At 39.1% G+C, this 10,076-nt stretch overlaps 1 pseudogene; it reads right to left on the reverse strand.

The window, feature by feature from the left end:
• Window positions 1-1,297: 1,297 nt before the first annotated feature.
• On the reverse strand, window positions 1,298-6,159 carry LOC103581344 (annotated as a pseudogene).
• Between the last annotated feature and the right edge of the window lie 3,917 nt (window positions 6,160-10,076).

Genomic DNA, 10,076 nt, shown 5'->3' on the forward strand with positions numbered 1-10,076 from the left:
GAAGCTCTTTTTACTCTTCCATGTAATTTCTAGAAACCGTCTCCAGATTAAAACATACACACACACATATACGGCACATACACAGCACACACGTGGTAATGAAATGACAAGAAACATTAGCTGCAGATACAGAGAGCTTTTTACAGCCTCCTAATTGGTCTCCCACCATCCAGACTTTCCTCCGCCTAAACCAGACAATAATTACAAATAAAGCGAACTTTAGAAATTGTAAATCTGACCATCTAAGTCATGTATTTAAAACACTTCAATGGTCTTCTTTTGCTCTTAGGACGAAAACCAATCACTTTATCGAGGATTATAATATCCTGCCTAATTCTACAATCTCTTCCACTGTGCACCATTGCTCTAGTTATATTTCTTGCCTTGAAAGGGTTGTGTTACCTTTTGCTTTCAAGCCTGTGTGCACTTTGTTCCCGCCTCTTGGACCACCCTTGCTGTGTCTCCCCATCTCTTCCACCCTCATCCTCACCTGGCTCAGTTTCACTTAAACTTCACTCAAACTTCAGGTTTCAGTTTAGTTAACAGCACGGCTACATTCATTTCCAAATCTGGGGCACCTCTTTCCCTTTGTGGTTCCATAGGTAGTACCAGGTATTCCTCATCACCAGCTAAATACCACGCCAGACACAGCAGCCGGAGGGCAGCAACTGTGCTGCCTCCTATGTGATGGCAGCTATCACACTTCTCATTTCGTAGAGGCTCCTTAATATTATTTGAACAGTTAGATCTCTCTCTCTCTCTGAAGGCCTCTCTATCTTGGAGTTGCAAAGAAAAAAACAAAGACAACTTTATAACTACTCATTTGGGGGCTCAAAATATAAATATAGAAGTGGTATCCTATATAATACCATGCATGCTAGAGAGTAAGATTAAAGCGAAATAACAGAAGTTTCTCAAAAACTTCTTATATAACACTTTCTACATCCGTCATCATTAAATGATATTTTAAAAGATTTAGCTATTAATCCATGGCGTGAAAAACAGAACAATGAAAGACAAATGAAACTTAGAAAGTGGGAGATCAGAAAACTCACAAGCTTAGCAGAAGTGGGTTACTAAAATCACACATAAAAAGTGAAAGTATATCGCCCTTACCCCAGTGACTCAGGTTTTAAGCAAATCACAGGTAAGCCATAAATAACTTACAAGCTCACTTTACAATTATACCTATTAAAAAAAAATCACCAAATTTCACAGAAGTTTGTTCTGAGAAAGTAATGTATTACCTCTTACATTCAATAGAATAATGATTCTCCATAACGATAATGTGTTAAATGTGTGACTTTCTAAGAAAATGAACTTTTCTGTTCTCTCTACAAACAGTAATTTTGTTCTGAGTAAAACATATCAGTAGAATGGTACCTTCATGGCCTGATGAAGCTTCTCAGCAAAGAGAGCTCGTTTGCTTGTGGCACATTTTACTGTAAGAGAGGCAAATTTTAGTTGACATATTCACCACAAAAGAAGAAAGACGCATGTGAGAGAAACAAGAAATACAGAGTTTTGCCAACAGGATTCTGTTCCCCATGTCGTTCCTCACAGCCACCCCCCACCCACACGAAAGGAGACATTTGGCTTATGAGAAGACATTGATGAGTCTCCAGATGATGGTTTTGAATATCCTTTCCCCTGATATCTGTCTCCTATTCTACCTTAAATCCACCAAAAAGCAACTTTAATAGTTATTACTATCTTAAATATATTCTTCTTGGAAATGGAGGAACCAGTAGGTGTTAAAGGCCTACAAATAAATACTTTCTTCATGTTGTAATAAGAACATTAAAACAAAAAACCCACCTTGGGATAGGACAGACTTAAATATAAAGCAGCACCCAAATAATAGCACATGACAATTCACATTGCTATTTTTTTTGTTGTTGTTTGTTGTCTTTTTTTGAGATCGGCCGCACAGCGCTCAGCCAGTGAGTGCACCGGCCATGCCTATATAGGATCCGAACCCGTGGCGGGAGTGCTGCTGAGCTCCCAGCGCCTCACTCTCCTGAGTGCGCCACGGGCTCGGCCCTCACATTGCTTTTTATCTTGAAACTTGAAGTGAAATTTGTGGACCAAAAGCATTGGCGTCAACCAGGGCACAGGATCCACCCCAAACCTACTGAATCAGAAAACACATTTTAACAAGAATTCCAGAGGATTCATGTGCGTGGTAATGTTTGAGAGGCACTGCTTGAGAACATAGGTTCCGCAACCCTAGTGGTCATCTGAATAACCTGGGAGACCCTTAAAATGTACAGTTTTTCAGAAGCTAACCCAGACGTACTGAATCAGACTCCTGGACTTGCCCAAGATGGTACAGTTAAGCAGTGGTAAACCAGGATTTGAATCTATATTTATCTAATTCCAAATCCCATGCTCTTAATGACTATTCAGTGTGGCCTCTGCAGTGTGCCCCACTTGGTGCATTGCTTGGCATAAATGGGTGCTCAATAAGTACATTCCACCTCTCCATATTTTTGAAAGGGAAATAATATCGACTGTTATTAAGAAGGTTATCACACTGCCTTGTCAATCTTACATGTTGCCTCTATTTGAAACACAGATGCACCATGTCTGAGGACTTGTTTTTTGTTTTGTTTTGCTTTTTGAATTCTTTTTTCTTTTTTTTTTAGGCATGGGGCAGCACTGAAAAAAACATTTCTAGTTAGAAACTTTCTCAGCTCTAGGACTACATACCGATGGCTGTGAGGCATTTCTCAATGTCACATTTCAGCTCCAGGTCCAGAACTGTGTTCATGTTGTTCTGACTGTACTTGGTGTATTTCTGAAACACTGAGTATTAAGTTTAAACTAAGAGATGTACAAAAAATCCTATTCTTTAGCAAACTTTAGCAAAATCATTGAGACTGGTTCTGAGAATTCCTTGGGATAACTGAACTTCAACCACACATTTTAAAGCTATTTTCATAACTGAGCATAATATGGATACTTCATCTTCTCCTGGGAACATAACTCGCATGGCCATTTTGGTACTCCTGTATGTTTTGGGAAATGTTTGTAAGTGTTGACAGTAGTAGAAATGGCACGTGATTGACAACCATACACTTACTACCGCAGTGCTAAGTGCCATAGCAAATTGATCTTCCCTTACAGAAATCTCTGTGCAGTAAATTTCTCTTAAGTTTAGCATGGGAAAACAGTGTGCTAGTATAACAACGAGGTTTAGGTAATCATCATGACTTTCCTCTTGTCTTGGCTTCCAGAAAGCGCAGGGCTAACTAAATCTTGTGCTCAAAGGCCAGAACTCTTTCTGGGTTCTTTGTTTGTTTCTGGAATACCTACATACTCTTTTCTTCATTTAGCCCTGAGTTTTTTTGTTTTACTTCATTGTAATTTTATTTATTCTGTTTCATATATGGCTTCTTTCACATTTGTTCCAAATCATTTAGATGAATAAATACAGTGAAAATAATGAAATGATGTCTGACAAGCCAAGTCACATAAAGTGTTTCAAATACTATAAAATAGTGGCTGTACAAAGTTGGACAAATGAATAAATAGTAATAATGTGTGGGACACACTATGCCCATTTGATATAGGAGTGACACCGACAAAAAAAACTCCATAAACAAAATTTTTTCTTGTTACCTCTGTGAAGATGGGGATAGCTTCTGGTGGTGAGGGTAGTAGTGACCACGTTCACATCTGTCCCCTTTCTTCTTTCTCCTGCTTCATATAAAGCCTGTCAAGAGGCAAAAACATAAACACTTGATTATCTGCTGAAGTGGTATCTGCATAAGAATGTTAGGTCTCCTTAAAGATTTCCCAGGCAGCTGTTTTGTGTCCAATACAATCAGAGTAGGCAACACTGAGACTGCATGTTCTTTAAAGATAATGACCTAATTTTGTTTGTCAAGTATCGTCCACACTATCTCTAAAGGGATATCTCTATCTCTTGTAAACACTAAGACAAACATGAGTTTGCAGAATAAGTGCTTGTTGAATTAATTTGCTTTAAGATAATGCTCCATATCAAGATAACTCTAAGGAACTCTCTAAAAAAGATTTTTTATTCTTTATTGTCCAAAGCAATTGTTAGTAAATGGTACTTAAAAATCAATAATTCAACCATAACCTAGTTCTTGCATTTTGATGTTAGAATTTCTCAATTCAAATTCTGACTCTGTAATTTAAAAGCTGTAAAACTTTACCCTTACTACACTACTGATTTTTCCCTTTTGTAAGTGAAAAAAGCGAATCCCAGCCCTATTGTCAGGAGCACACTCTCTGTTAACTTTGAAATGTTAATTACCATCCTCCTGGATCACACTAATCCATGTAGCCTCCATACATATACATCTAAGAGCCCTGATAGTCTTAAAATGGAAAGTAAATTCAGAAATGTCACCAGCAAATAAGAATAACTTTTTATTGTGGGCAATTATTCAAATTCTAACTCTTATTTTTTGAGGTGCTTGCAAAATTTCTATTAAAATAATGAAACTTCCAAAGGACCTAAAAAGTTATTTTGGACCGTTCAAGCAAACTGATGTGATATGTATGCCTTTATTCAACAAAAAGTTAATGAGTGCCTATTATGTGCAGAATAATGTCCTGGTATATTGAAGGAGGTGGTGGTAGATAAGTAAGTTTCTACCCTTATTGACTCATTGTGGTGAATTTATATAGTGAATACAATTCCACAAGGAAGGCATAATACAAATAGCAGTTGTTTGTTTTTTTAAAACAGAAATCCAGGCTTTATTAAAATGGCATTTTTCTAATGTTGCCAATGGATTGGTACATAAATAACCAGCAATCTCACTGTATAAAATGATATATTTGAAAGTATATAAATATGTTATTATAGTTATATTATTACACTATTCCTACAATAGTTTTACTGTAGAAACAAACATCTAGAATCCATTTCAATGCTCACTGTTAAAACAATGTTAGATGTGCTTACTCTTTTCACTTCCCTTAATAAAAAAATACTTTTCCTCTTTTTATACCTGGTAAAGTGAAAATTCAGAGTTTTCTCAACAAAACAATTACTTTGGAAAGATAAATCAAATTCTAATTGTGGTCTTTTAATCCTCTGGGGCTTTACAAATAATGAGGTCTATTGAAAAGTTAAAGACTACATTTTTTTCTCTTGGAAGCTGTCCCTTATTCAGGGAATGAACATTAAGGAGCCATTGACCTCTGGGAGGATCTTATATTTCCTTTCAAATGAAAGGCATCTGGTGGAAAGTCCACCTAAGGCAGGGGGAATGACTCCAGCAGCATTTCGTAACTGCTTGCTCACCCTGGCGTCTGTATCAGCCAAGTCTTCATTACACCAAGATCCTCACATCAGTCACCCTGAAAAAACAATCCCATTAGAGCTCTTCTGTAACATGTAATCACATGGCTTACTTCATTCTCTTAAAACCAGATAAATAATATTCTATGAGAAAAAAGAGAGCCAAGGAAATCTTGTCATTTGAGACAACATGCATAAACTTGAGGGACACTACGCTAAGTGAAATTATCCAGACACAGGAAAACAAACACTTCACAATCTCACCTGTATGTGGAATCTAAAAAAAGCTGAACTTACAGAAGTAGAGTGCACAGTGATGGGGGCTAAGAGGGTGGGGAGGGAGGGAAGGAATGGGGAGTTGTTGGCCAAAGGGTACAAAGTTTCAGACACGCCAGAGAAATAAGTTTTGAGATCTGTTGCACAGCAGGGTGATTATAGTCAATAATAATGCGTTGTGTATTTCAAAGTAACTAAGAAAGTACATTTCAGATGTCCCACCACAAAAAATGATGGATATGTTAATTAGATTGATTTAATCCTTCCACATTGTACCTCATACATATATACATAATTACAATGTGTCAATTAAAAATAATATTAGTAAGAAGGAAATAAACAAAAAAAGAGTTAGTTACTCATTTCTAGAGAAAGTGAGAAAGCTCAAACCTAAAATTTGACTCTTCATAAAAGAAGAGGCATTTCCTGAAGTATCTGAGTTATACCTTAGCAAGAGAAAGCAAAGCCTTCTGAAAATCTCCAGAGGTGTCTGAGGTGATGTCTTTGGCTAGATCTCTTTTCAGTTCTGAGAAATAAGAAAAATAGATTTTGCAGTAAACTACTATTAACAATGACAATAATATGATAATATCTGGCATCTCTATATTGGCTTATAATTTACAATGCCATAATGTACAATGACTTTTGGGACACATCCAAATATTATCATCTTTTAATAAAAATAGAGAAATTAGAGGAGGTGAAATTTTGCATCATCACATTTATTTCCCATAGGCAGTGGAAGCAATTTGGATAATATTGTGAATGAAAAGCTACAGTCATAAAGCTTTTGCTAATAAGAATAAGTTGAGTAAGTGCATCTTATCAAATAATTAATTCTAAAAGACAGCATGGCAAAATTTGAGCAATAACAAAATTTGAACAATTGGATGCAATAACATCACAGTGAGGGTGTTAGTACCAACACTTTTTTTCAAGTATATATTAATTTATTCATTGAATTATTGATTTGTTCATTCATTGAATTACCACTGTTTGACAAGCACTGTACTAGATATTTAAAGTACAATAGCATAACCAGACTTGCCCTATACTTTCTCTTGTGGAAGGGAGTTTTGCTTAAATCGGATGGTTTACCTTCATGGCAGCACGGAGTTGATCAGCATCAAACTGAGCTGGAGTTTTTAGTAGAGCCAAGACAACTTCCTCAAGGTGACCAGTAAGGGCTTTCTTCAGAGCTTCCTCCAGGGGCTGTAGAAAAGGGATTAGCATACGGGCTTTTAAATGGTTATACAATGGTGGTATTCCTGATGTTTAGGTTATCTTACTACTTATCTTTGAACCCAATCATCTTTTAAAGTTAACTTCCTTTCACATAGAGAAGCATACAAGATATTTAGGAATGTTATCTTAATATTTTAGACATAGAGGAATTGGAATAAAGTTTACTGAATTCTTTGATAACTTCTTAAAGGATAGGATTCTTTATCTTTTATACAGGGGAGAAATCACAAAGTGCAAAACATAGGGGCTGTGTGTTAGCAGAAAACAGCAGTAAAAATACTTTAAAAGTAATGTATCAATAATGTTTCCAACCTTTGCAGTTTTCACTGCTCAAAAAGCACTACAATCAGACATGGCCATCATATAGTTTTCTAATTGCACCGCTTAAAAGAGAAAAGAAAAAAATTCTATATTTGATATACAAGATATAAAGCTTTCTTTTAAAGTAAAATTTTACGTAAATTTTACACTGAGGCATTAAAGAGCTCAAACTGAATTTTAACAGAAGACACATTTGAAACAGAACATATTTCTTATGACTAATAGTAATCTTGATGTTCAAAATAAAGATTTGTGTTCAGAACATTACATATGCAAGGAACTTACAATAAGAATGATAGATCTTGGATGTGTCCTGCGCAGTCTTGGATACGGTTGCATCACCGACGTCATCACGGATGTGACTGGCCAATCTTGGACACAGTCACATCACCTTGGATACGATTGAGTGCAATACGGCCACCAGGCTTTTACTCTAACCTCGTGGTTTCTTCAAACAAAAAATTCTTTACCTCGTGGTTTCCCAAAGGACCCTTCCCCTCCCGCCTACAGGTTCCCTCCATCTTGACTCCGTCACCCCTGCACACCATGCCCAGAGCAGCAGTCCACCTGATCCCACACACTAGCACTCCCTCCCCCTCCATGTCTGCGTTTTTGGCGCCCACAAACCCATATAAACGTTTTGTCCTCCTCCTAGTCCCTGCCCCGCCATTGTGAGCGCTGCCCGGCAGGTGTTTCCTCCTTTAATAAAGCCTGAACGGTACCCGGCATTTTGGCTCATTTTCTTTCAAAGATGAACAATGTACAAAACCAGTGCATTTGATAAAATCGATTCAGTTGCAACAAAGTGGATAAAAACTGCAATCCCGGTCTTGGAAACAACGGAACAACCATGGTTAGATCAAGAACTAGGTAAATACACTTCAGAATCCGTGTTTAAACTCAAATACAACTGAAATTAAATACCTGCAGTGACCACTCTAACCTGCCTTTCCTTTCTCCTGGAGGTATGAGCTTTGATCTGTTGACGTTGAGCGTTGTTTCTCTTAGTTAGAACGTCAATGGTGGCTGCTTCATCCACACCTGCAAACACAGGGTCACCAGACTTTAAAGTCAATTTCCTTCACTATCAATTGACATAAAATGATTTATGATCAAGACATCGGAAGTGAAATTCTTGACAAACTAAGAAGTATATCAGCCTTGGAAATAGATGTTACACACATAGAAAAGGGATGACATTCCTTCCATTCATTGGAATGAGAAAGGAAGAGGCCATGAATCGTTTCTGGCTCCCCACCTTGCAGTGTCTGATCTTACTTCAAACGCTTCTTCAAACAGGGAGGGCGCGTGCACACAGCGTGGGGCCTCAGGTGGAGGCGCCGAGGGCAAAGGTCGTGGTCCCCCCCACAGTCCCCAGGTGGACTTTCCGATGCCTGGGGACTTCTGGTGTCTGGCACCTCATGACATTGTGTGTGGGGACTGTTCGGAACTGCGGGGTCCAGACCGGCCAGAGCTCGTCCAGCCTTGGCGCGGGCTGTGCAGGCTCTTCGGTGCTGGAGCAGGAGCAGGGACCTGGCTCGGGCACCCAGGGGCTGCATGGGGACCGTCCCTGTCCCCAGGGCCATGGCCTGCTCGAAGCCGAGCTCGGAAGCAAACAGACAAAGTCGGGGTCCTCAGAGGACTGTCCTGAGCAGCGGGAGCCTGAGCTTGGCAGGTGTCCCAGTGACCAGGGCACAGTTGGTGAGGGGCGACGAGAGCATGAGGTCAGCGGGGAGAGGGGCTGACTGTGTAGGCCTTTAGGCCCAGGCAGCGGAGGAGGGGGCAGAGGTGAGCAGGGGGAGCCACCCTGGCCAAGCGCGGGGAGCACGAGGGCCCTGGGTCCCTTGTACTCACCGTTCTCGCACATGAGAAGCCCTGAGCAGAAGCATCCTGGGGCTCTTGTGGTCATTATTCAAGGTGCTGGTTTCTACAACTGAAGTTCAGGCTTTGGGTTCCCTCTACTGAAGTTCAGGCTCTCGGTTCCCTCCCAAATTTCCTCACCTGTTTTTCCTTCTCCAAACCCTAATTATCCCAGCAAGAAATAAAGCAAAATTTAGCAATAACTCCCTAGTGAGCTCAGTATGCTGGGGCACCCCTTAAATTGGACCTGATTTGACAGTGGCCTGTCTGAGACCCTCCCCCAAATCTTGTATTGTGGCCCCTACTTGGTACTTATCAGAGGCCCTTATCTAAAAGCTAAGTAAGATACATACCAGGTACGAGAAAAGAGTTGCACCTGTGGGTGATTTACTGAAGGTGTGAGGGGAGTTCAGGTCCCAATAGGATGGGGAAATTGTTGTTTTCTGGCACCTTGAACATTGTCCTCTTCCATAAAACACTGCAATAAAGCAAACATTTGTGCTAGATCCCGTTTCATTCCACATTCTCATAAGTCACAAAATATGTCACGTATCATTTGTTATTTATTTATGTTGCTTTTTAACATCTACTCGATTCTTTCTAAACACCAAACAGAGGTTGGAAAGAGATATATAGGAGGCTGCAGAGCTGAAAGAAGCCCATTTCTCTTACCTTGAAAATTAAGATCTAAACAACCTTTTTTTTTTTTTTAATAGGTGATAGCGTCCAGATCAACTATCTTCATTTTATAGGCAAAATTTCTGGGAAAATCAAGCCAAATTACTTCTAATTACTCAAATGTCCGTTTTCTGTTTCAATAAGCATAATTATATATTATAGACATTTTTTAGAGTGACAGAGAAAGGCAGCCTTGGTGAACATCCCCATGACCAAAATGCAGATAGAATGGTCTTAGGCTACCTTAAGGTTGTTGGGTCCTAACTTTTCCATCTCCAGGATTAATGGAAAACAACACTTACTATTTCCTTTGCTCTGTGTTAGCTAAATCTCTTTTACTCTTCTTTAAAATGGATGGCCCATAATTGGATCGGCTGAATGAATCTTTGTGGGTTGCCAGGATTGTATCTGC

Source organism: Galeopterus variegatus, unplaced genomic scaffold (genome assembly GCF_000696425.1).
Source record: "Galeopterus variegatus unplaced genomic scaffold, G_variegatus-3.0.2 Scaffold12835, whole genome shotgun sequence".
NCBI lineage: Eukaryota > Metazoa > Chordata > Mammalia > Dermoptera > Cynocephalidae > Galeopterus > Galeopterus variegatus.